The sequence below is a fragment of the Macrotis lagotis genome, chromosome X (genome assembly GCF_037893015.1).
Source record: "Macrotis lagotis isolate mMagLag1 chromosome X, bilby.v1.9.chrom.fasta, whole genome shotgun sequence".
Taxonomy (NCBI): Eukaryota; Metazoa; Chordata; class Mammalia; order Peramelemorphia; family Peramelidae; genus Macrotis; species Macrotis lagotis.
Window position 1 is genome coordinate 73,279,027 of NC_133666.1, and position 25,847 is coordinate 73,304,873.

Consider the following 25,847-nt stretch of genomic DNA (forward strand, 5'->3'; position numbering starts at 1 on the left):
GAACTTTGAGAGAGTGAGGATATGCTCCACTCCCCCTGATTGTTCTCAAGAGCAGAGCAGTAGTTTCATATCAGCTTGGCTCCTATAGCCCCCCCCCCCTTTTAGTTTTTTTTGCAAGGCAAATGGGGTTAAGTGGCTTACCCAAGGCCACACAGTTAGGTAATTATTAAGTGTCTGAGACCAGATTTGAACCCAGGTACTCCTGACTCCAAGGCCGGTGCTTTATCCACTACGCCACCTAGCCGTCCCTCCTATAGCCCTTTGATGAGGAGCAAGTTCAAATATTCCCTGATCTTTGCTGTTTAAGAATTTGCCATCCACCTACCTACCACAACTTATTCAGCCACTTGTCCAGCGTATGGGCACTCACTTGATTAGTGATTCAGATTTTTTTAACGTTATCACAAAATGTGCGGCTCATGTTTTTTGTCTTTTTTGTCCATATACTTTGTCAGTGATAGGTGTTTACTAGTGGGATTACTGGATCATAGGACTGAAGAACCAACTCACTTGTCTTGAATCCTAGGAAGAGTTTCTCAGAAGGGTTGTACCACTTTTTACTTCTTCCACCATGGTATTGGGGGACTGAGGTCTTCTGGAGCTCTTCCAATGACTACTTTCTGGCTGTACAACTTTCAATTGAGGAGACAAAGCTGGTCCCTTTATGTGTCTCAAGGAGGTCAAAGACAGGAAGGAAAGACCCATAAATAACCCATGGAGATTGGATAAATGGGGGGTGCAAAAATGTAAGGTAGCCACAAATTGAAGAAATGGAAAACACTTCCAGAGCATTAGAATGACTTGATGTCAACAGGATACATGATGATGCCAATTACAGGAAGAAAAAGAATTTGGAGATTCCGGAACAGGGTTCATCAGGATGGGGAACTCCTGAGGTCCAAACTGCCCACGCTGCTGACTATTGGGAGCTCTTATGTCATTTTGACCTGGCTGACCTTGGGCATTGAGAAGGGAAGGAAACTTACCCACTGTCACAGTCAATACCCTTTTAAACTACGACTTGAAGTCAGGACTTCCTGACTCTGAGGTTAGATTTCTCTGCTAATCCCCATGACATTTCCCATAATTACTGTTAGAATCCTGAAGGGCAGTAGTGGTTGTGACCAATCTGGGTACTTGAGAACAAATGGGGGCAGCTAGGTGGCATAGTGGATAAAACACCGACCCTGGAGTCAGGAGTACCTGGGTTCAAATCCGGTCTCAGACACTTAATAATTACCTAGCTGTGTGGCCTTGGGCAAGCCACTTAACCCCATTTGCCTTGCAAAAACCTAAAAAAAAGAGAGAACAAATGGTGTAACACACTTCCCAATTCTGGGTGGGGGACTATGGGTGCAGGATGTTATATTTGCTGTCAGATATATTTACTTTGTAAGTTTTGTACAACTTTAATTTTTTATATAAGAGGATTCTATTGGGGGATGAGGAGGCATGACACAAGAAAATGATGATCACATTAAAAAACAAAACCATGGGGGTTTGGGAAGGGAAGGAAATCAAGTTATAAAGCACCTACTATGGGCTAGGAATTGTGTGAAAAAAATGTACAAATATCTTATTTGATCCTTATGAAAACTTCCATTTTACAGGAAACTGAGGCAAACAGAAGCTAAGTGACTTGTCCAGGGTCACACAACTCGTAAGTGTCTGAGTTCAGATTTGAATTCAGGTCAATACCAGCTCACTGCCTCTATTGTGTAGGACTGTAACTTGGTTAGACTTGTGCTTTAGGAAAATTATTTTAGTGGCCAGATGGAAGATGGGTTTAGAGAGGGGAGAGATTTTTTTTAGGTTTTTTTGCAAGGCAATGGGGTTAAGTGACTTGCCCAAGGCCACAGCTAGGTCATTATGAAGTATCTGGGTTTAGATTTGAACTCAGGTCCTCCTGACTCCAGGGCCAGTGCTCTATCCACTGCACCACCTAGTCGGCCCAAGCGGAGAGATTTGAGGCAGGCAGCACCCCCAGTTGCTATCGCAATAATCCAGACCTGCACCAGTAGACTGCCATTATCAGAGGAGAGATGCTGCAGAGGGGAAATCTACAATCCTTGACCACAGTTTGGATCTGGGGGGTGAGAGAAAATAAGGAGTCCAGGAGGACTCTGAGGGTGAGGGTTTGAGGGTCTGAGGGGAGGCTGTTGTTCTGGCCACTAAAATACGAATTGTGTGACCCTGGACAAGTCACTTAGCTTCTTTTTGCCTCAGTTTCCTCCACTGTAAGATGGAAGTTGTCATAAGGATCAAATAAGTACAATGTGCTGGTTCTGCTCATCTTGCTAAGCATCACTTCATGCAAATCCTTCCAGGCTTCCCTGAATTATGGGTAAGTTTTAAATGAAGTCCTGATTGGCATTAGCCTTTAGTATGAGGAGAATAAAACCATTTTTCCCTTGGCCTTGGCACAAATGTAGAAGAGCAATTGATTCCGAATAAATTATCCCTTAATTTTCTGCTGTCAGACCTTGACTTGGGGTCCGGGGATAGATTTATTTTATTTTATTTTTTTAATTTAAATTTATTTTTATTAAAGATATTTGAGTTTTACATTTTCCCTCCAATCTTGCTTCCCTCCCCCCTCCCCCCCACAGAAAGCACTCTGTCAGTCTTTACTTTGTTTCCATGTTGTACCTTGTTCCAAATTGGGTGTGATGAGAGAGAAATCATATCCTTAAAGAGAAGAGAAGTTTAAGAAGTAACAAGATCAGACAATAAGCTATCTGGTTTTTTTTTCTAAATTAAAGGGAATAGTCCTTGCGCTTTGTTCAAACTCCACAGCTACTTATCTGGATACAGATGGTACTCTCCTTTGCAGACAGCCCAAAATTGTTCCCAATTGTTGCCCTGATGGAGCAAGTCCTTCAAGGTTGAACATCACTCCCATGTTGCTGTTAGGGTGTACAGTGTTTTTCTGGTTCTGCTCATCTCACTCAGCATCTGTTCATGCAAATCCCTCCAGGTTTCCCTGAAATCCCGGGGATAGCTTTTACAGGTGCTGTGGGGAAAGAGCAATGCAGCTTTTCTTTTCCTTAACTTGTACCTGATATTAAGCTTCTCCTGCAGCTGTGAACTCTGAAGCAGAAACCATTATTGTGGCTTCCCATGCCTGCCTAGGGATCTCATGGCCGGAGAAGGGTTGAGAAGTCCTGCTTTAGCCTGTCTTTCTTCTAGTGTTCAGGATACCTCCACCAGCAGAGGAGAATGCTGGAAGACCAAAGTCCCCTTGCTCCCTGGGCTGGAGGAGGCCGACTGGTGGGGCTTGGGTCTCACCTTCCATGGTGCTCACATTTGTCCGTTGCTGGGGTGTCTCAGCCCTTCCTGCATCAGTGTCCCCAAACCTCCTGTGCTGCCCATCCACCCCCTCCCAGGGTCCCCAGTAGACCTCTCCAATCATTCTGAAACATGGAATTGTCATACCTCTTCCTATGGAGGGGAACCTGCCTCTGGGGTCCTGACCTCCTTTCCCTCTGCTTTGGATAGAATCTCTTGGCTACAGTGGTTGAATATTTTGGCCACCTGGGAAGCCATCAGGAGCCGTACAACAGCATCCATTTTTCCCTGCTACTGTGAGTACCTCTAATGGAATTTAGGTGGTGGTTTTTGTTTTATTTGGTGTAGGGTGGGGGAGGAGGAAGATTTATCCTTCCAAGTCAAAAAAGGAGCTGAGATCCCAGGGTCCCAACATGGGCATGGGATGAAACCAACAGAAATCCTCCAATAGGAGCCTTGTTGAGTCTGTGGCATGTGTTGTCTCCCGTGCCCCCAGAATTTATCCATGTGTAGAGATATAGGCCAGCCCTGTGTCTGTGGCCCTTAGACCTGCAGGCCTTTGGATCTACCTTGGTTTGTCCAGAACACATCCTGACCCTTTTGATTTTAGAGTCGACCTGGGATTTCAGGGGCGTAAGGTACTCCCAATTCTCTTTACTCATGGAGATGGTGGGAGGGGAGTGCAACATTTCTTTCCATCAACCCCTGTCCTCTCCCCAAGCCATCCCCACCTCCACACTTCTATATGACCATAAAGGTTTACCTTCAGACTCCAAGGTCAGCATTCTTTCCCCTTGGCAACACTGCCTGGTCCTTTAAAGAGACCAGAAGAATCTTGCTCTCTTCACAGGCAAGATTAGAAAGGCCTCAACTTTCCTAGGCAGCTTTGGTCAGTCTGTACAATGGGGAGGAAGAGAGATTGTGGGCCACCTTCTTCTCTCTGTGACTCTTTGTCATCCTCCCTGGGGCTGAGAGCCTGGTCATCCACCCTCCTTGAAGGGAGAGGCAGTCTGTGCTATTCAGGGCTGATAGGCATTCTCTCCTGTTCCCAAGTGTTCAGAGGTTCTCTGCTTTGAACTGGGCCCTTGTGGTCCTGATCAAGGGTGCGCCAGGAAATCTGTGAAGAGGTCAGTAGTGAATGAATGATGACGTCTTTGCAGAGGCTTAAATAAAGAGATGGCAGCATGCCTCCGGATCCTGCCTTCTCCGACTGAGTTCTTCCACTCTGTCTGCCTCCCTGTCTCCCTGTCTCCCTGTCTATCTTTCTCTGTGTCTCTCTGTCTCTGTTTCTGTCTCTCTGTCACTGTGTCTCTATGTCTCTTGTATCTCTGTTTCTCTCTCTCTCCCTTCCCTTCTCCCTCTCTATCATTTGGTCTCTATTTCATTTCTTCCTTGTTGTCGTCTTTCCTTTTTCCTCCCTCTGCCCTAGGTCCCTCCCAAGCTCTCTCATTTACTTCCTCATGTCTCCCATCCTTTCCCATCTCCCCATTCCCACCTAGCTTCATCTGGCTTTTTTCCTAAGTGTGCCTCTACCCTTCTCTCACTTTGTTCTCTCCATCTTGCCCTCTCTGGGCCATAGTCCCTCCTGGAGGGATCTCATTCCCCCTTCCCATCTCTGTTCTTGGGGGGATCTATCCCTGTGGTCACCTTGCTACTTCCTCCCTTCTTTCTCCTCCTTTTGTTGCCTTTGCCCTCTCCCATCTCTGCTCTCCTGGTACCTACCTTCCCCGCTCCCCCTGCCTTCTTTTTTCTCCCTCTTATCCAGCTCCAGTGCCCTACCCACTCTGATCTCTTCCTCCAGGTTTCTATCCCTCCCATCTATGGCCTTCTTGCTATCCCCCCTCCCATCTCCCTCCTGCAGCATCCCCCCTCCCATCTACGTCCCTCTTGCTATCCCCCTCCCATCTCCCTCCTGCAGCATCCCCCTCCCATCTCCCTCCTGCAGCATCCCCCTCCCATCTCCCTTCCTTTTGCTACCCCCCTCCCATCTTCCTCCTGCCGCATCCCCCCTCCCATCTCCCTACCTTTTGCTATCCCCCTCCCATCTCCCTCCTGCTGCATCCCCCCTCCCATCTTCCTTCCTTTTGCTATCCCCCTCCCATCTCCCTCCTGCGGCATCCCCCCTCCCATCTCCCTTCCTTTTGCTATCCCCCCATCTCCCTCCTGCAGCATCTCCCCTCCCTTCCTCTTACCATCCCCCTCCTATCTCACTCCTGCTGCATCCCCCCTCCCATCTCCCTTCCTTTGGTTATTCCCCTCCCATCTCACTCCTGCTGCATCCCCCTCCCATCTCCCTTCCTTTTGCTATCCCCCATCCCAACTCCCTTCCTGTTGCTGTCTCCCTCCCATCTCCTTCCTGCAGCATTTCCCCCTCCCTCTCATCCAGCTCCTGTGTCCTTGCTCTCAAATCTCTTCGATCCTGGTTCCATCAGCACCCTTTTACCTCTCTCTTGTGCTCCTCTCTCCCATCTTTCTCCTGATGTATTCCCCCTCCCTTCTGTCTCCTTTTCCCCTCCCTATGTCTACTCTCCATTCAGCTCCTGCTGCCTCCTCCTTCCATCCTCCTCCTCTTATTTCCTTTCTCATTTCCCCTCTTTTGGTCCCTAGTCTCCCATCTCCCTCTAGCCACATCCCTCACCTTCTGACTCTGTTTTCTTTCCATTTCATCCAGTTCATGCTATCTTTCCCCTCCCATCTCCTTCCAGTTTTTTCTCCCTCTTTTCTGTCTCCTACTTCCTTTTCTCCCCCTCCCATCTCTGTTCTCCAGGGAACTTCCCTTCCTGTCTGGCTCCTTCTTCCTCCCTGTCCCTGTCCCCCACCATTCCTTTTTCTCTTTCTCCTCTACAAAATCGTTGTACCCCTCCTTGCTCTTTCTGCTAGCAGCTCATTGTACTGCTTTTTCTTTCTTATATTCCCTGCCTGCCCCATCTCCCTTCTGCCTGTCCTCTCTAGAACACTGCCTTTTCTGATTCTTTCTTTTTCTAGTCTCCTCTCCCATCTCCTTTCTTCTGCCCTTCATTCCCCATTCCTTCCTTCTTTCTTGGGTCTCTTTCCTCACCTCTCTCTTGAGCAGCCTGCTTCAGTCTCCTGCCTATCCTCCTCCACATTGTACTCACCAGCTTTGGCATCCTGGATTGCTTTGGCAGGCTGGGGAAGCCCATGGACCCTATGTCAGAAGAATGCTCTTAAATATATAACCCGAAATCCTTAAGATGACCAAGAAAACCAACTCTATTGCAATTCTGTTATCAAACTATAAAAAGTTCCTGGCATATATATCTTTTCCCTCCTCCCCTCTTCCTCATCCCATTTACTTCTGCTTCCTCATTCCTCCTTCCTTCTGAGGCCTCCTGCCCTCTCAATATGTCTACCTATTCTCCCCTCCCTCGACTCCTCACTATCAACCTCTTCCCAGTTTCCTACACATATCAATTCACCTCTACTCCACCCTCTAGTCTGCCATCTCTATCTGCCTCTCCAACAATCTTTCACTTCCTTAATATACCCCACTCCACAGCCTTGGATTCCCCCCACCACCATTCCTCACTTCCACTATGATACCCACTTCATACAACTGCTCTGACTGGGTCCCCTACATATATCTGTTCCACTGAGTCCTCACGGCTTCTGGGCAATCTTACTATACCTCCCTTAACATCTCCCTCTCCTACTTCCACAAAGGTTCTTCCAAACCTTTTTCTCTCTCCTACAACTTCCCATGGCTTAATTTCCCCTTTCTCTTGGTTGAGAACTTTGCTTTACCCCAAGCTCCCTCTTCTCCCCTTTGCCTCATCTCCCATCACTCAGATGTCTTCTGCTCCCTTATCCTCATTTGTCCTTGTCTCACCCTGTCTCTACCTGTTCAGATGTAATCCCATTTTCTCCCGTCTCCTCTGGCATCCCTGCTCTTTCACTTCGTAATCTCTCTGTTATACTGGCTTCTTCCTTACTGCCAACACACCTTCTAATGACTTCCAGATCTCACAAATCCTTCTTTGATTCTGTCATTCCTGCTGACTCTGTGTCATAGAGCTCTTCTGCCCTTTGTAGCCAAAGGCCTTGAGCAGGCATCTCCAATCAGTGCCTCCTCCCTTTCTCCATAACTCCATGTAATCCAGTTTCTGACCATATCATTTCACTGAAACTATTCTTTTCAAAGTTACAAGTGATCTCTTAGCTGCCAAATCCATTAGCCTTTGATAGGAGTGATCACTCTCTCCTCCTTGATACTCACTTCTCGGGAACACCCCTCTCCTTCCTGGTTCTCCTCCTCCCTCTGATCTCTTCTTCTCTGTCTGCTTTGTGGGATCATCCTCTGACTGCAGTTTTCCCTCAGAGCTCTGTCCCAGGTCCTCTTCTCTTCTCCATTTAGACGCCTTCATTTGGGGATCTCATCAGATCCCATGAATTTAATGACTCTTTGCTTAGGATTCTCACACCTACCCATCCTACCCTAGCCTCTGTTAACTCGAAGTCTCCCATCTCCACCTGCCTCTCAGACATCTTGAACTGGAAGCCCATTAGACATCTTAAACTTAATATATCCATAAAAAACTTATGATTTCCCCCTTTTATCTTTCCTTTTATTGAGAAGGCAAAATATACTCCCAGTCCCTCAGACTGGCAACCCAGTAGTCATGCTGGATTCTTCACTATCCCTCATCCACTGTGACCAATCTGTTGCCACCCTATCTTGCAACAGCTCTCAAATGTGCCCTCTTCTCTCTAACCCTAACCCCAACGCTACCCTTGATCCTGACTCAGGCTCTACTTCCTCAGGCCTGGACAACTGTAATAGCTTCTGGGGGGCAGCATGATATGGGGGAAGTTTGCCTGCCTACCTCAAGCCTCTCCTCCTCTCCATTCAGCCATTAAAATAATTTTCCTAAAGGGGCAATTCTTATATATATAAAACCACCCTACTCAGTAATCTCCTGTGGTCCCCTGTTGTCCCCAGGATCAAGTACACAGTGCTCACTATTTGGCATTCAAGGCCTTTATTCATCTGCCCCTTCCTCCTTTCTAAGCTTTTTCCACTTCATTTCCTAAGACATTTTGTTCCTGGCTATTCTAGGAACAAGCCCCTCCATCTCATATCTTCTGGATTCATTTAAGTCTCCATTAAAACCTCACAGGTTGTGTAGAATATGTTCAAGAAAGAGGAGCTCCTCCGGTGTAAGGGCTACAGAGTCCTTTTGGGGACTGCTTTCCACTTTGGATGACCACCAGAGCCACCTAACTCTCATGTGTGGCTCCGAGAAGCTGTAGCATGTGGCCACACTCCAGTAAACTGTTTCAGCAGGTGGGCTAAACTAGGTTGAGGGTAACTGAGGGAGGTCTCATTCCCATCTATGAGTTAGGGGGTATCTACCCCAAGCATGTGAAGTCTTCCCCGGTGGAATGGGTAGATGAGAACAATTTGATCCAGTGGTCATGAAGTCATCCACTACATCTAGAGCCATCAGCAGTTGTCTTGACTCTGTCCTGCCATTGTACTGATGACTTTGGACAACAGAGTGAGGCTGACAACTTCCTGCAACTCTGCCTCCTTTAAATCCAATTTGCACACCAATCAAAAGACATCACCCATACCCTACATAGTGCTGTCATTTTGGTCTTCATTGATAACAAAGAACAAGAACCAATCACCCCAGATTGTACCTTCTCCAGGAAAACTTCCTCATTCTTTCCTAATTATCCTTGCTTTCTAACTATATGCATAAATTAGATTCCAAGTCCCTTTGTATTTCAGGCACTGTTAAGATCAGTTTGCAGAGAGGATTCTGGGAAGATGGACTGTAGCGGGGAGAGACTGGAGGCAGGTAGACCCCCTGCAGGCTCTGGCTATAGTACAGGAGGGAGGGCAGGTGGGTATAGGCACTGCCAGAGGAGAGAAGGGGGCATATTCAGGAGATGCTGAGAAGGTTGAAAGGACAAGAGTTAGCTGCAGACTGGAGTGTGGGATCAATGTGAGAGAGGAGGCGAAAGATGACCCTGAGCTTGTGAACCTGGGTGATTGGGAGAACGGAGGTACCCTCAGGAGCAATAGAAAAGTGGGGAAAAGGCAGACATTTGGGAAGAAAGATAATGAGGGTGTCAGTTTGAGACCTGTTGACATGGAGACATCTCTGGCCCATCCAGGTCAAGATATCCTAAAGGCAGTTGGGAATGAATGTGAGCCAGGGGAGGGCCAGAGAGCTAGGTCTGGGAATCTTCTGTGTGGGGAGATAGCAACCACAACCATAAGAGCACAAAAGGTCAGTGACAGGCCAGCTAGCTAGGTGGGCCGTTATCAGGGAAGGACTTTGGAAAAACTTGTCAGAAGCTTCTGAGTAGCTTGGTCCAGGCCACCAAGTCCAGCCTGACCCCCTTCATGTAAACACATGACATGCATAGCCATGCCAGAGGGGCCAGAGACCAGGGTCTTGATATGAATGTCTACCTGTCTCTGTGCTTGAGAAGGGCACAAGGGCAACTGGGAATTTTTTCTAAGGGGCAGGCTAGCTGTTGGGCAAAGGCAGGTGTGTGGACAGGACGAATGGCCCAAGGAAGTGCTGTAGCAAGGGGCAGGGCAAAGGAATAGAGGGCCCATCTAGCAGGAGCAGGGGGAAAGAGGGAGGCAAGAGGCCAGATTGGAGTGGAGCTGATTGAGTTCAGGGGAAGAAAAAGGCAGTAGGTGAAGAAACCTTACACACACACACACACACACACACACAGAAACACACACATATATGTTTGGTTTTGTTCAATTTTTTTTCAGTTGTGCCTGACTCGACCCCATTTGGGGTTATCTTGGCAAAGATAATAAAGTAATATGCCATTTCCTGCTCCAACTCATTTTATAGTTTGGAAACTGAGGTTAACAAGGTTAACCTTTCCCATGGTCACAGCTAGAAAGGTCTGAGGCTGGATTTGAACTCAGGAAGAAGAATCTTCCTGAATCCAGAACCACGGCTCTGTCCACTGTATCACCTAGCTGCTATATGTGTATATCTCTATATGTCTGTAGACATACCCATATATATATATATATATGTGTGTGTGTGTGTGTGTATGAATATATATGCATAAACAATATCCCTTTATTAGTTGTAAAGTCCTTGAGCTATGTAATCTCCTTTGACAGAGATTTAGAGACTTGTTCAAGGTCACACTTAAGTTTTTATTGATAGTTGTAAAGAAATTGAAATTCGTTTCCCATTTTCACAGATCTGATCATTTGAAAAGACAGCAAAATTCATTTTACAAGTTAGACCCTTATAAATTTTTTACATACCACCTGCTGTTTCTATCTTTACCTAAACCTTGTACCAGATTATAAGAACCTTTTAAAAATTCTTTATAACTATCAATAAAATTTTATACATAATTTTTTCTCAATTGATGTTTTATTTTTTCCAATTAAATATCATGAAAATTTTTCAACATTCATCCACATGCATATGCATATTTTTAAGTTACATAATTTCCCTTCACCTTCCTTTCCCCCCTCCCGCCTTCCCTCAGTGGTGAACAGTCAGGTGAATATTGTACATACACATCTGTGATTAACATGTTTACCGACCTGTCATTTTCCATATGAGGAATTAGGATCAAGGTGAAAGAAAACCTTGAGATAGAAAAGAAGTACACAACAGCAATTTTTAGAAAGTAAATAGAGTGTTCATTCAGATTCTGGAGGGTTTTGTTGTGTTTTGTTTTTCTTCCTCTGGATGGAGATAGGATTGTCCATAGCTGGTCTTCTAGGGTTATATATAAAATTCTTAATCCAGTTTGGTAACCAGAAGTGTCTGGGGCAGCAAGGTAACCAATGACTGGGCTTGGAGCCAGGAAAAAGTTTGAATCTGGGCTCTGAAATCAACTGTCTGTGTGACCTTGAGCAAGTTACTAAAATTTGAACAATAATAGATTTCCCTCCTGGTGTTGTCGTGAGAATCAAAAGTGATCCTATTTGTGCAGATCATAGTTTATTCCCTTTCCCCTTCCTTCTTCCTCAAGCCTGTATACTGAAGTGAGGCACTGTTTCTGGTTCATATACATTGATGAATTTTCCTGCAACCTAACTTCAGTCTATCACATCATTCCACTGCTCACAAAACTCCCTGCCTGCCCCACACTGTTGGAATGGACACTGCACTTGACCCTATCCTACTTTCTCCCATCAGAGCTCCCTCCTGTAGTGAGACATGTGCCCCATAGGCTTCTGATCTCCCAGAAGCCTCACCTATGACCCTGCAAGCTTCCATGCCATCCCATGCAAAGTCTGTTGCTATGGTCTAGGCAGGGTATAGAATAGCTGGACCCAGAGCAGATTGGGGAAGCATGACCTGGGTGAGAAACTGAGGTCAATGAGAACCAGCAGTGGAGACAGAAACTGGGCAGCAGGGATTCCATAAAGTGGAAAGTTTGGCCTGGGCAACTATGCTACTAACCCCCCAGAACCCACCAGAGGAAATACAGGCCAAGGAGCTGGTTGAAGTTGGTACAGCTATGCGAAATGGATTCAGGGAGAAGCTGAGGCCAAACATGAGTCCAAGTGAAGAGTCAGATAAACTGAGGAAACCAAGAGCAGAACCTTGGGATGGGTGTATATGTTTTTGCCTTGCCCTCCTTAAGAGGAGAGATAATATCAACTCTTGAGACCCCAAGACAACTCTGGCTTCCTCTAAAGGGAGACTTGGTAGTGGAGAACTCAGCCATGAACAGTGCGGTAGGGTGTGAGGTTTCTGTTGATGAAATGAAAACATAGTATACTCTGAGGGGAAGGGGAAGGGGAACTATTTCCTCAGAGTCTGGAGAAAGGTGGCTACCATTCCCCTTCATGAGTCTACTGCTGCCTCCTAAGTGTCAGGTGCTTTCCTAGGCATAACATCTACATAACCACCCTAAAACCAGCCCCTGGCCTCAGGCAGCTTTCTTTTTTCCCAGAGGCTGTATAAGGTAGAGGATTGTCATTCCTCACTGTAAGCCCTCTTATTGATGAGGGCCATCTGGTCAGGCTTTCAAGGGCTGAAAAAGCCTCCTTACTAAGTTTTTTTTTAGGTTTTTTGCAAGGCAAATGGGGTTAAGTGGCTTGCCCAAGGCCACACAGCTAGGTAATTATTAAGTGTCTCAGACCGGATTTGAACCCAGGTACTCCTGACTCCAAGGTTAGTGCTTTATCCACTATGCCACCTAGCCGCCCCCCTTACTAAGTTTTAAAGGTAACCAGGACTAGGAAGAGGAAGTAGAATGTGTCTCAATGGGCATCTCTTTGACTTCTCTACAATTGGATTGCTTAGAAGCCCCTCCCAGGGGCAGCAGGGAAAAGCAGGAATGGAGCCTCCACTTTCTGGAGCAGTGCTGCTTGGCAAATAATGGGGGGGAGGTGGTAGGGTGTGGCAAAGGTGTGGCAAGGGTGTGGCAAGGGTGTACCAAATGCTGTGTGACAGCTTTTCAGGAGTTTAAGGCCTATTCTTCCTAGAGGACTGCTTTTTCCTACATCCTATCACTGTGGCTGCCAGATTGAAGGAAAGCCCACATTAGATTGTTCAGAGACTGACTGTATTCTCTCCCTGTAACCCTTCCTGAACAAACATCTTGAAATGTGAACTGTCCTCGCTGAGCACTAGTCATCTAGATAAAAAGGAAAGGTTGGAAGCATGTCAGAGTTTTGGTTAATTTCTATCCCTGCAGACCCAGAAAATTTGCAGATCCTGGAGCAGATGAACATCATCACCTCCAAATCCAAGCTGTCCCACAATACCAACTTCACAATTCCTGATTTCAAGGTAGGGACCTTAGATTGTCTTCTTAGCTTCTCAGATGAGTTGGAGAAACTTGATGTCTTTGCCGAAAACCTCTTGAAGAGAATCACACATTATATCACGGAAGTGATAGAAATCAAGAAAGGTGAAGTTAAAGAATACCTCTTGGCCAGTGGAGTCACCTTAGATTTCCTTGTGACCCATTTTGAATGGGATACGGACAAATATCCTGCAAAGCAGCTGATGGGGCCTGCAGTTGCTACATTAGGGAAGCAGATAGCTCAAATAGATTCTGATCTGAAAACTAGGAGCATGGCCTACAAAACCATAAAAAGAAATCTGGAAAACTTGGAAAAGAAATTGATGGGGAGCCTCTTTACTCGGACACTCTCACATATTGTGAACAAAGAGGATTTTGTGTTGAATTCGAAATATCTTGTCACCCTCCTGGTCATTGTTCCAAAGGCAAGTTATTCTAAGTGGCAGAAAACTTACGAATGTCTCTCAGATATGGTTGTCCCTCGCTCAACCAAACTGATTGCAGAGGATGAGGAGTGTGGCCTTTTTACGGTCACGATGTTCCAGAAAGTTATTGAAGATTTCAAAGCCAATGCTGCAGCCAATAAATTTACCGTTCGAGACATTTTTTATGACAAGGAAAAAATTGAAAAGGAAAAAGAAGACTTAAGTAAGTTGCTTTTAGCAAAGAAACAACAAGAGAATTTCCAAAGGGCTCTGAAAAAGCAATCTTTCCTAAGTCGACTTCTGAGGGTCATTAGATGGGAACATTCCTCAGTGTATCAAACACAACATATGGAGAGAGTAGAAAATATTATGAGGGAGATTGAGAATGAGGGCAACTGGAAGGGTCCATTTCTTCATTGGCTCAGGATGAACTTTGAGGAACTAATTGTTGCCTGGATTCACATAAAGGTGCTGAAAGTGTTTGTTGAATCAGTGCTAAGATATGGCCTACCAGTGAATTTCAAGGCAGTATTGTTACATCCCCAGAAAAATTCCCACAAACGTCTGCGGAAGATTCTTAACTCAACCTTTAAGCACCTGGATGAAATGGCAGCCAGTATGATGGATACACCTCTGGATGTCCCTGGATTCCCACTGAACAACCAAGATTACTTTCCATATGTCTATGTCAAAATTGGCCTTGGGTTTATTGAATAACTCTTTTCTAATCAGGCAATTTTGAATCATATCTGAATTGGCATCATATCCATTCTTGGTAAAATCAAATTAAACTGCAAATTTTAACATTATTAACCAGAGTTTTTTTATAAGTAATTTTCTCAAAATGTTCTAAAAGAGATGCCTTAAAATTTAGAATGTTACCATAAAGCAAATGTAGTTGTGGTTACATTTATTTTTGCCAATGACAATTTAAAAAAAACTCCCATAGTTTTTAAAAAATATTCCATAAGGAAGAGCTAGTTAATTTTGTCCTAATTAGAAATCCAATGTAAGCAGCATTCTGCCTCCAGAGGTTTAGGAGTTGGGAAGTTGTGGAGCATCCTTGTAGAAAATAAGGAGAAGTAATTGGGAAGCAGAAAGAAAGAGGATGAGTTACTCTATGGGGCTTGTGGATGAGGGTAGGAGGGAGCTTTTCAGGCATTAGAGAGGAGAAAGGCAGCAGCTCAATGAGACAGAAAAGGAAGAAAGGGCAAGAGATATTTGTGGAGAGGAAGGTGAAAATAGCCAAATTTACATTGGAAACATCTCCACAATCTTTTTTTTAATTTTTTTTTTTTTTTTTTTTTTTTTTTTTTTTTTTTTTTTTTAGTTTTTGCAAGCCAATGGAGTTAAATGGCTTGCCGGAGGCCACGCAGCTAGGTCATTATTAAGTGTCTGAGGTCGGATTTGAACTCAGGTCCTCCTGACTCCAGGACCAGTGCTCTATCCACAGCGCCACCTAGCTGCCCCGCATCTCCACAGTCTTATCATGAAGGTGAAGCCACTGGCTCAAGGACAGCCAGCATTCCATAGATCAGCAGTATTTGAACCCAAGGTCAGGTCCTTTGTCAATAAGTTTACCGTCTGAGACTTTTTTATGATGAAGAAAAAATGATTGATGTAGTTCTTTAGAATTTTTTAAAAATAGTTTTTTTTTTATATTTCCAATTATATGAAAAGATACTTTTCAACAGTCTTTTTTTTGGTAGTGTTTTGAATTTCACATTTTTCTTCCTCCCTCCTTGCCCTCCCCCATCTTGCTAACAGAAAGCAATCTAATGCATGTTATACATGTATGACTATTTTAAACATATATCCATATTAATCATGTTGTGAAAGAAGAATCAAAAAGGAAAGAAAAAACTAGGAGAGTGGAAAAAACCATGATACATTAAAAAATTTTGAAAATTGAAAATAGTAAACTTTGGTCTGTATTCCGACTCCATAGTTTTCTCTCTGAGTGTATTTCCATCATAAGTCCTTTAGAAATGCCTTTGATTACTGTGCTGCAGAGTTGACCAAGACCACCATAGTTGATTAGCACACAATATGCCTGTTAGTGTGTACAATGGTTCTTCTGGTTCTGGTCACTTCACCTCAGTATCAGTTCATGTAGGTTTTTCTGAACTTATGATTGGACTGCTTACAAGCTTTCCAGTTCTGATGTAGCATATGGGGCAGAGCTATCCGAAACTGGAGGAAGAGATGCATATTCCGTAGTGCTGAGCTTCCATTAATCTCAATAAGCCTTTTCCTTCCTAGACCCTGATCTAGATGTGTTTGTATGTGTATCCCTCAGTGGATGGAAAAGTGCTTTGTAATTCTAAAAGATTCCATAAATGGGTTGATATCGTATTTCTACTTTGGAGTATTTCAGAGAGGTAACAGTAGCCTAGTGTTGGCCTACTGGACTTCTTCAGAGCTGAGTGTAAAACCTACCTCTGACATTTAGTAGCTGGGTACACTTAGGGCAGATCTCTTAACCTATCTGAGTTTCAGGCAAATCATCTAAGAAAGTGGGAGACAAAGTTCCTACACTGAGGAAATTTGCAGGCCTCGACATTGATGTCACAACAGGGGGCAGGCATAGGTTCAAGGTGTCCCAACTGTTCAATGAGTGAAGAGGTCTATCAGTGAGGAGAGAGAAGTCCTTTAGCACACAGGTGGGAGATGAAGAAATGAGACTCCTCAGTGTGCAATCATGGGGGTGGGAGAAAAGATCCTTATTTTACAAGGGGGTGACCAAGTATAATAAGTTTCTAAACTGTATTTGTGATAATAAAGTCCAATTTCTTTAGACAGTACTCAGCTTTTGGGTCTCAGTCATCTTTGCCACTAGATGAGAAGTTGGGTTTGTGGGTATCTCATCCTTATATTACAAACTCAGGAAGACAGTGATCAGGATGCTTAGAAGACTTGTCCTGCCCTCATGATGGTAATTGTCCACAAAGAGATAACAATTCATCAGGTAGTATTGTATAAAGATGATAGACTTTGGGGAGCAATTGGGTAATCTAATATTGTGTAACCTTCTGTCAAAGTTTGATTTCTTTTGTGGTTCTGATCAAAAATGGGCTTCTCAGCCTCTAATTGGGGTTTATAAGTCTGAATGCTAGCCACTGCCACCTCAGGGTCTGTGTCTCTCCAGCTCTAAATCTGAAGAGAGGTTCTGTTTGTGTGAGGAAGCCTAGCTCCCTTCTAATTGCATGTTCAGGTTTGACCAATAATTATACAAAGGCCTTCCTGAGAAGGCTGGAAACCTGTCTGGTTATCTCTATAAGAGACAAATAATTCTTATACTTAAGACATTTTGGAAAGGGAGAAATATCAATGTTTGCTATATCTATAACCTACATCAGGGCTGTTCAAAATGCAGCCTGTGGGCACATGAGGCCCACAGGGCTATTTTACGCAGTTGCCTGTGAGTTTACTAAATGCTTTAGTAAATGAACCCACGCTACTGCAGAGCTCTCACTAAAATGGCAAATCATAATATTTTGTCTATTGTTTCAATACAAATTTTTAAAAGTAAGGTTGGAAAGCCCTAATATATATGATAACAACATCAAATATCAAGTCAGTTTAGGAGACAGTAGTCCTGCTGCTAATTGGATGTTTGTTCTGACATAGAACAGAGCTCATGGATGGGTCAGAAGATGGTAATCAGACATCTTTATAAGTAAACTGGTTGACCACCAGAATTTTATGACCCTGTGATTCCTATAAATACTTTTCTCTCATGAAACTCTTGGTTGATATCTTTTATGGTATCTTCCAACTCTAGGTTTCTTAGAGCCTAGACAATAAAATTTCAGATAAGGCCTAACTTCGTGTTATTTCATTTTTGGCCTAAACAATTAAGGTGATCACTTCATAGGCCACTAAGGAGGTTCATGGTTTCCTTTATCCTTTGTTTTTGGATAAGCATTCCCCTCTCTCAGTTCAAGGTGGCAATCTTGGACAAGATGGCCCCCATCTATAGGTTTATGGTAAATCCCAGATAATACCATTTCATGTCTAACCTATATATTATCTGTCATTTTATTTGAATCCTATATTTTTTAAGGTTTATGGGAGGTAAACCCTGTGTATCTGTGTGTGTGTGTGTGTGTGTGTGTGTGTGTGTGTGTGTGTGTGAGGGGGAATGGGCAGATGGGGGCCAGTGATGAGGGAGCCGCAAAGAGACCCTTCAGTTCACAAATGAGAAAGGGGAGGATAAGAGGCCACCTAAGGGTATCAGCATCAGGGGTAGGGGCAGAGAAGCCTCTGAAGCCCCAAATGAGTAAGGGGGCCTGGTGGGTGGAAGAGATGCAGTCCCTCTGTGCACATGCGCAGAGTAGGAGGTTGGGGGAAGAGAACAGGCTCTTTAGGCTATATGGGAGGAGGGGGCGAAAAAGAGGCGGCCCCCGCCCCCCCCCGCACATGCGCAGGGTAAAATTAAAAACCTCGCAGGCTGAGCATGAGCAGTTGTGCGGCCACTGCGGCAGCCCTGGGCGTTCCCTCTGCAGTCTGGAGGTGGCTTGTCTGCAGTAGCAGCAGTAGCTTCGGCTCTAGCTCCACGCCGGGGCCACCCCCCACGGCCTTGGTCTCAGCCTCAGCCTCCCCATCCTGTCCACAGCAGCAGCAGCAGCAGCAGCAGCAGCAGCAGCAGCAGCAGCTCTCCTCCGGCCCGAGGCCCGGGGCTACCAGCACCACGGACAGCGACCACCTCCCCGCCAGCCATTGGCCCCAGGTACTGCTTAGGGTGGAGGGGAGAAGGCTGCGCCAGCCTTGGGCTGGCCCCCGAGACCCTCTCCTGCCCAGCCCAGCTCCTCCTGCTCTTGGCTCACTCCTCCTATCCAATACAACTCACTGAGCATTTATTAAGCACCGACTATGGGTAAGGGCTTAGGGTTCCTTCTCCCTTGCCCCCCCCTCGAAGGAGGGCGACAGCCTGTGCACAGAGAAGTCTAGACTTGAGGAAAATAGCAGGTGCGTAATAAATTGCCTCGGTGAGTGAGTGAATGAATGAATGAATGAAAAGGTAGGCTCGAGCTAGATTGTGAACAGCATGGGTAATGCGGGTCTGAGCTGGTGCTATGGGGGAGGAGGGTTGGGAGCAGGGAGAATCGATAGGAGACAAATGGAATCCATAAAATTTGATGATTGATTAGGGAGGGGGAAGGGCAGAGTCTAGGATGCCTCTTAAGTTTGCCAGCCTGGGAGACTAACAGGATTGGCATGACCTCAGATGGGGAAGATTGAAGGAATGATGGGTTTGCGGGGAAGGGGTCAGGAAAAGGAATTCCCTTTTGGCCGTGTCAACTTGGACATGCTTGTGGGTCATCCAGGCAAAAATGGCCCCCTGAGAGTTGGAGAGAAAGGGCTAGTCGCCTAGACTTGAGTCATTGCGCAGAAATGAAATCATGGGTGGCGCTGAGATCGGAAAGCGCCAGAGCCTTGAGGGAGCATGAGCTGGCGGTTTTCACAGAAAGCCATTCATATCTCAACAGATGTTTATGGGTCGTTGTTAGGATTTTCTCAGCCTTTTGGGCAAGATTGGGAGCAGAGGGGACAAAAGCTTCCAGGATTGATCTGAATGGATTAGATGTATTTATCAAGAGCAAAATGCTTTGCAAAGATATTCCTCCATCGATTGTCATATGATGTGTTGTTAAAAAAGACAAAAAAGAAAACACTTGACGTATTACTTTGACTTGAATATTGTTTTAAGTGGCCTGACATAAAGTCAATTGAATTTGTTTTGTGCCTTCTTTCCTAGGCTCTAGTGAAGACCCACCATCTCCTTCACGTGCTCTTCTTATTCAGAATGTATACTCTCGGTCTCAGAAATTATTTTTGTCCCTGGGCAGTGGGAGTCAGAAGATCTCCATTTGTCCCCCACTTCTGTCACCTCTGTGACATTGGGGAAAGACTTCTCTCTTCTGGGCCTCAGTTTCTTCATCTGGAAAAGGAGGGGATTGGACCAGATCATCTTTGAGATTCTTTCTAGCTTAAATAAATAACAATGATAATATAGCACCTACTATGGGCCAGGTACCATACTAAGCAATCTACAAATATGATCTCATTGAATCCTAACAACCTTATAAGGTAGGTTCCGCCCCCCCCCCCCATTTTTCAGATGACGAAACTGAAATGAAGTGATTTGCCCAATGTCACATGGCTAGTAAGTGTCTGAGGCCAGATTTCAACTCATCTTCCTGACTCCAGGACCAAAGCTCTATCCACTGTGCCACCTAGCTACCTCCAACTATTTTTCCAAATTTAATTATTATATATTAAATATATCCATTATAACAGATAAATGTTAAATAATAAATATATATTACTCTTATGTCAGTTTGGCTTTAAATCTAAGATAATAAGCAAGAGTTTTTCCTTTTTAACCTTTGTTGGAGGCAAGAAGAGAGGACTGGTACAAAGGATGGAGGGGACAAAGATTACAGATGACAGAAACAAGGCCAAATTCCTCCAATATTTTGTTTCTCTTTTCTCTGCTAAGGAAATTTTCCTTGTTGGATGGCCAGACCAATAGTGTAATAATCTTGGTGTTTACTTGACAGGAGATCTCCAGTGGAGTGCCCTAGGGATCTGGGCTTGGCCTGGTGTTGCTGAACATTTTTATCAGTGACTTGGATAAAGGTATAGCTATACACACTGTGAGGGAGAACTACAACTCTGAATGACAAGAATCAAAAAGATCCAGCTAAATATAACTAAGAGTTAACTAAGCTGGAACACTGCTCTAAATTGAAATGATTTTCACTTGGGTTCTAGACATCACCTTCACAAGTACAAGATGGCAGAGGCCTGAATAGGCAGCAGTTTGCCCACAAAAGAGCTGCAGATTTTGTGGACTGCCTGCTCCCTAGGAATCGGCAGAAGTGGGACCTTGGGCCACCTTAACAGAAGCCAGCTTCTGGCACACAAGGGAGTATTGGGACATTGGAGAATGTCCAGAGAAAGGCCACTTGCATAGCAAAGGGCCTTGGCCACGAGGATTTCTTGAAGTAAATGAATAGGCCAGGCTAAAGGAGAGAACATTGAGGGATGATAAGTCTTCAGCTGTTTGAAGCCCTCAGTGGAAGCGGGGATAGACTTGTTCTGATTTGTTCTAGGTGGTAGAACCTGAACAATGGGGAGAAATTACAAAGAAACCAATTTATGCCTGATGTTCAGGAAAAATTTCCTAATAATTATCTGTTGATAAGTAGAAATGTGGACCTTGGAAAGTCCTCTTTTTTTATTGAGTCATTTTTCAGTCAGACTCTTCCTGACTCTATTTGGGGTTTCTTTTGGCAGAGATACTGGAGTGGTTTCCTATTTCCTTTTCCAGATCATTTGACAGATGAGGAACTGAGGCAAACAGGGTAACTTGCCCAGGGCCACATAGCTAGCAGATACATGTCAAAGGCTAGATTTGAACTCAGGAAGATGAGGCTTCCTGACTTCAGGCCTGGAAGCTGCTCTGGTAAATCTTCTAGTAGCCCTCTTTTCCTCTGTCTCCTTTTTGCTGCCCCCCCACCATCTGAGGTCTTCAAACAAGGTGAAGTGCCCCATGTTCAGTGTGTTACAGTACCTGAGGCCAGATTTGAACTCAGGAAGATGAGGTCTCCTGACTCCAAATCCAGTACTTTGACTACTATGTGGTCCAGACTAGAGGGTTCTTGGTATCCCTTCCCACTCAAAATTCTGCCATGTTGTGACTTGGTGATGTTCTAGCAAAGGACCCTGGGAGGGAATGACTAGATGGGGGGAATGCGGAGAGAAAAACATCATAGCAATTCAGTGAGGAGAAACTAGTCAGAAAGGGGGAGGAACATCAATGGGGGGTCTGCAGAGGGCCAGAGGCAGGGAGGACTTAGAACAGGCCTGAACGGAAGTAGCGGAGAAAACCTTGGGAACCATGGAGACTTGGTTTCCATGGAGCCCTGAGATCTGAACACAGAGAGCAGAGGACTGAGATCTGAGTGGGAGGAGAGAAGGGGAGGGCAGACAGAAGGAGAGATAGGGAGACACAGAGAGATAGGGAGATAGAGAGACAGGGACACACACACATACACATAGAGAGACAGACAGACAGACAGATAAAGAAATAGAGACAGAAGAAGAGAGAAAGACAGAGGAAGAGAGAAAGACAGACAGATTGAAAGAGAGATAGAGAGAAGCAGAGAGACAGAGGCAGAGATAGAGATAGAGATGGAAAGAGAGAGACTGAGGAAGAGAGAGACAGAGGCAGAGAGAAAAACAGGCAAAAAAGAAGCAGAGAGACAGAAAAAGTGAGAGAGTCAGATAGAGAAAGAAATCGAGGCAGGAAGTGAGACACAGAGACTGAGAGAGACAAGTAGAAAGACTGACAGAGACAAAGAAGCAGAGAGAGACAGACAGAGATACAGAGAGATAGACAGAGGCAAGGAGAGAAATGGAAAGAGAGAGAAACAGACAGACAGACTGAGGAACAGAGACAGACAAAGAGAAAATGAGATTGAAAGAGAGAGACTGAAGAAGAGAGACAGAGACAGATAGACAAAAAGAGAGAAACAGAGAAAGAGACACAAAGATAGACAGAGGTAAGGAGAGGAAACAGGCAGAGAGATACAGAAAGACTGAGACAGGAAGAAAGAGAGACTAAGGGAGAAAGAGACAAAGACAGAGGCAGAAACAGATGGACAGATGGACAGAGAGAGACAGAGAGAGAGAGAGAAGGGGAGAGGGAGAAAAACAGAAAGAGGCATGGCTAGAGAGACAGGAATAGAGAGATAGACGGAGAGATTGAGAGACAGAGACAGACAGACAGACACAAACAAAAATAGAGAAAGAGACAGAGATAGAGGCAAAGAGAGACAGAGAGACAGATGCAGAAAAAGAGAGATTGAAAGAGAGAGATGGAGACAAAAAGATAGCGATAGAGAGACAAAGAGAAGACAGAAATTGTGAGAGAGAAACAGGCAGAGAGAGACAGAGATAGAAAGAGAGACACAGAGACAGAGACTGAGGAAGAGAGACAGAGATTGAAACAGAGACAGACACAAAGAGAGAAATAAAGACAGACACAGAGAGAGGCAAGGAGAGGAAACAGAGGCCGAGAGAGAGACAGAGAAAGACTGAGAAGACAGAGGAAGAAAGAGAGAGACTGAGGGAGAAAGAGACAAAGACAGAGAGATAGAAAGAGAAAGGAAGAGAGACAGAAAGAGAGATAGAGACAGAAACAGATTGAAAGAGAGACACAGAGGCAGAAACAGACAGAGACAGACAGAGAGAAACAGAGGAAGAGACAGAAAGAGGGAGGGAGGAAGAGAGACAGGCAGAAAGAGAGACAGTGAAAAGGGGAGACAGAAGGAGAGAGAAAGGGAGAGGGAGAGAAGCAGACTGAGAGGCAGGGAGAGATGGAGGGAGGGAAGGAGAGAGAGACAGAGAAACTGAGGAAGAGACATACAGATAGAGACAGATTGAAAAAGACAAAGACAGGCAGAGAAAGGAGGAGAGAGAGACAGACACAGAAATAGGGGAGGAGGGAGAGACAGAGGAAGGGAAAGAGACAGAAGGAGGGAGGGAGGGAGAGAAAGAGACAGAGAGATAAAGAAGGGGAGAGAGGGAGAGAAGCAGAGACAGAGAAAGAGGCAGGGCGAGAGACAGAGGCAGAAGCAGAGATAGAGAAAGAAAGGGAGGGAGAGAAAGACAGGAGGGAGGGAGAGAGAGACAGAGAAAGAGGAAGGACTAGAGAGACAAAGGCAGGAAGAGAGAGATAGACAAAGAGAGGCAGAGAGAAAGAGGCAGAGACAGAGATTGAAAGAAAGAGACAGAAATAGGAGACAGAGACAGAGACACTGAGGAAGAAAGAGACAGAAATTGAGAGGGTGGAGGGAGGGAGGGGGGGGAGAGGGAGAGAAGCAGAGACAGAGCCAGGGCTAGAGAGACAAAGGCAGAGAGAGACAGAGAGGGAAAAAGAGAGAGACAAGGAAAGAGATAGATAGAAAGAGGCAGACAGAGACAGAGATTGAAAGAGGAGAGAGAGACAGACAGACTGAGGAAGAAAGAGACAAAGAGAGAGAGGCAGACAGACACACAGAGAGAAATAGAGACAGAAAGAGAGACAGAGATTGAGAGAGACAGACGGAGGGAGGAAGAGAGAGAAGAGGAGAGAGAAAAGGGGAGAGAGGGAGAGAAGCAGGGAAAGAGGCAGGGCTAGAGAGACAAAGGCAGGGAGAGAAAGGAAGAGAGACAAAGAGAGGGAGAGACAAAGAGACAGAAAGAGGCAGACAGATTGAAAGAGACAGAGAGAAAGAGGGGAGAGAGACAGACAAAGAGGAAAGGCAGACAGACAGACAGAAATAGAGAGAGATACAGATTGAGACAGAAAGAGGAAGGGAGGGAGAAAGAGGCAGACACGGAGACAGAGCAGGGGGTAGAGAGGGAGAGAAGCAGAGACAGAGTAAGAGACAGGACTAGAGAGACAAAGGCAGGGGGAGAGAGATAGAAAGAGAAGGAGAAAGAGAGACAGAAAAAGAAAAACAGACAGACAGACTGAGACAGAGAGAAAGAGGAGAGAGTGAGAGACAGAGAAAGAAGCAGAGATAGACAGGAGGAGAGTAAGAGACAAAGAGAGAGAGTTTGAAAGAGACAGAGAGGCAGAAGCAGAGAGAGATAGAGACAGAGAGAGACTGAGGAAGAAAGAGACAAAGAGAGACAGAGATTGAAAGAGACAGATACAGAGATTGTCTCTCTCTCCCTCTGTCTCTGTCTCTATCTGTCTCTCTCTTTGTCTGTCTCTTTCTTCTTCAGTCTTTCTCTGTATCTCTCTTTATCTTTGTCTCTCTTCCTCTGACTCTCCGAGAGAGAGGGAGAGAGAGAGAGAGAGAGAGAGAGAGAGAGAGAGAGAGAGAGAGAGAGACAAAGAGAGACAGAGAATGAGAGAGACAAAGAGGCAGAAGCAGAGAGAGAGGAAGAGAGAAATAGAAACAGAGACAGAGAGAGACTGAGGAAGAAAGAGACAGATAGAGAGACAAAGACTGAAAGAGACAGAGACAGAGATTGTCTCTCTCTCCCTCTGTCTCTGTCTCTCTTTCAATCTCTTTCTCTTTTTTCCTCAGTCTTTCTCTGTCTTTCTGTCTCTGTCTCCCTCTCTTTCAATCTGTCTTGTCTCTGCCTCTTTCTTCCTCTGTCTCTCTGCTTCTTTCTCTGATTGTCTCTGTCTTTCTCTTTCAATCTCTGTCTCTTGTCTCTCTTTCTTCCTCAGTCTCTCTCTTTCCCTGTCTGTCTCTCTTTCTCTCTGTCTCTGTCTCTCTTCCTCTGACTTTCCTAGAGTAGAGGGAGAGAGAGAGAGAGAGAGAGAGAGAGAGAGAGAGAGAGAGAGAGAGAGAGAGAGAAAGAAACAGACAGAGATTGAAAGAGAGAGACAGAGATAGAGACAGAAAGAATAAGAGAGACAGAGATAGAGGGAGACAGACAGAGGAATAGAGAGAAAGAGACTGAGGAAGAGAGTGAGACAAAGAGACAGATTCAGAGAGTTAGAGGGAGATAGAGAAAGATAGACAGAGAGATAGATACAGAAGAAGGCAGAGACCAAGACCAAGACAGAGAGACAGGGAGAACCAGAGAAAGAGGCACAGACAGAGGCTGAGAAAGAGGCAGAGACAGAGACAGAAGCAAGGAGAGAAACAGGCAGAGAGAGGCAGAGAAAGAAAGAGGGAGGGAGGAAGAGAGATAGAGAGAGAGAGAGAGAAAGACAGACAGAGAAAGACTGAGTAAGAAAGAGTCAGAGAAAGATTGATAGAGAGACAGAGAGACAGACCGAGAGAGAGAGAGAGAGAGAGAGAGAGAGAGAGAGAGAGAGAGAGAGAGAGAGAAGCAAGGAGAGAAACAGACAAAGAAAGAGAGACAGAGGAAGAGAGACTGAGGAAGAAAGCAAAAGAGAGACAAAGAGACAGATTGAAAGAGAGAGAAAGATGGGAGAAATGAAGAGAGACAAAATGAAAGCGACACAGAGAAAAAGAGATAGTGATTGAGAGACAAAGGGAGAGAGAGAGAGAGAGAGAGAGAGAGAGAGAGAGAGAGAGAGAGAGACACTGAGGAAGACAGAGACAAAGAGAAAAGTAGAGAGACTGAGGAAGAAAGAGATGGACAAAGAGAGAGACAGAGACAGAGGCAGAGAAAGAGAGAGCCACAGCGAGAGAGAGAGAGAGAGAGAGAGAGAGAGAGAGAGAAATCAAAAGGGAGAGAGACAGAGATAGAGATTGAGAGATAGAGATTGAGAGACAGAGAGAAACCGAGAGACAGACAGGAAGACAGAGAGAGAGGAAGAGAGAGACTGAGGATGGAAGAGAGACTGGGGAAGAAAGAGAGAGA

At 45.2% G+C, this 25,847-nt stretch overlaps 2 pseudogenes; both read left to right on the forward strand.

Annotated features, from left to right (window-relative positions):
- Positions 1–12,929: 12,929 nt before the first annotated feature.
- LOC141503385 (V-type proton ATPase subunit C 2 pseudogene) lies at positions 12,930–14,216 on the forward strand (annotated as a pseudogene).
- A 3,705-nt stretch (positions 14,217–17,921) lies between these two features.
- LOC141498701 (apoptosis-stimulating of p53 protein 2 pseudogene) overlaps positions 17,922–25,847 on the forward strand; it is a 60,690-nt pseudogene continuing 52,764 nt past the window's right edge.